Raw genomic sequence first — 1,869 nt, 5'->3', positions numbered from 1 at the left:
AACAGCCTTTCTCTCCACCTTTTGATTTCTTTTATGTGGAGGAATGTACACCGATTTGTCCTTTACGGTAGAACACACACTAGGCACAAAATCGGGTACCACAACATAATTGCAACACATATTTTCATCCTTTTTAACAGTAGGTTCAGCAATCAAACACTTGGCATGCATCTTAAGAGATTCATTTTCACATTTAAGATCATCAACAAGTTTGTTAGACAAAACAAGTTTAGCATCTAAGTCCATATTCAAACGTTCAAACTTTTTCAGCTTTTCAAGAGAAATTTCAGCAAGTTTTTTATATTTCTCAACCAATTTGTTGGATTCATTGAGCTTAGCAATCAAATCATCCTTTTCACAAAATAACTTGCTCAAATTCTTTTGAAACTTCTTAGCATTTTTCTTCAAGAGTTTGTCAACAACACCCATAGATTCAAATAGCATGTTATCACACTTATGAGGATTAACACTCATAGAGGCATTTTCACAAACATGTGGCATGTTACATTCATCACCAACCAAATCATGCAAAGAGTCATACAAAGCACAATCCGTGGCAAATAAACACAAGGGGTCAAGGATCACACTTAGGTATTTAAACCACAACAAGTGTACCTGCTCTGATACCAATTAAAAGTTCAAAAACGTGTATAAACACCCTTGAACGTTTAGACCCCCAAATACAAAATAACCAATTCAAGCTTTATGACAAACAACTAGTGTGCGGAAAATGAACATAAGCTATAAACAGAATTGGAAATCAATCTAAGCCAATTATAAATCACATCCACAGCAGAAAATAAAAGGCAAAGATAAAGGGAAGAGAGATGCAAACACAAGGACAACACACGATGTGTTATCGAAGAGGAAACCGAAGCCCTCGGCGTAAAACCTCTCTGCCGCCCTCCAAGCGGTCAATAATCCACTAGAAAATGCAGTTGGGATACATGAACAGCAGTAGACCCTCCAAGCCTAATCTACCCGATGTACCTAAGCCCTCCAAGCTTCTTGCTCCAACGAGGTTGCGCCGAACCTTTTTCTTTTCTAGCTTACCGGATTCCGCTACTAGACCATAGCATCCGCCATCCTTGGCATCTTCCAATGCTTCCCAAAGCTCCAAAAATATTCAACACTCTGAATGGGTGTGGGTAGTGTTTGGATAGAAATCTCCTCTCAATAGGTATGACAATGAGAGAGGGAATGAGAAGAGACTACAAAGATTTCTCTCTAAGAATGAGTATCTCTCTCTAATTGGGTGGGTGTTTTGAAGAAACCTCTCTTAGGGTTTTTCTTTCTGAATAGCCACCCATATCTTGTGGGAATGAGGGGTATTTATACTGGTGTGAGAATGGAATACGAAGAGTCAGTTTTTCCAAAAACAGGGCTGGCTGGCGACTTGACCTCGCGACTTGACTGAGTCGCGAGTTCAAGTCGCGAGCTAACTTAATGGCCAGTCAGGATTTTTGTCGTGTAGTGCTCCAGGTGGCGTGACTGTTCAGCTCCCCTGCATGCTCTGCACGTGAGCAACTTTTGGCGGCTTGGAAGCCGCGAGCCAACCGCGAGTCCTAGCCGTGAGTCTCTGCTTCACTGTACTGTCTTGAGCATTTCTTCACACTCTCTCACACACTACCCTTACATGATTCCCACCTAAATACAAGGTTTCTAAGTGCTATATTACAAGCAAATTTGTCATGGAATAAAGCCAACACATGGTTGATTAAATTCAACCTTACACCATATATGTGAAAAGGTCATTTGGTGCTTTGGGAAGCAGTTAAGAAGGGACCAATTTCATATTGGTTGATGCTATGGTCAAGTAGCGGAATCTGATAAGCTAAAGAAGAAATAGGTTCGGCATAACCCCGTTGG

The sequence above is a fragment of the Quercus robur genome, chromosome 5 (genome assembly GCF_932294415.1).
Source record: "Quercus robur chromosome 5, dhQueRobu3.1, whole genome shotgun sequence".
NCBI lineage: Eukaryota > Viridiplantae > Streptophyta > Magnoliopsida > Fagales > Fagaceae > Quercus > Quercus robur.
Note: the sequence above shows the minus strand (reverse complement) of the source record.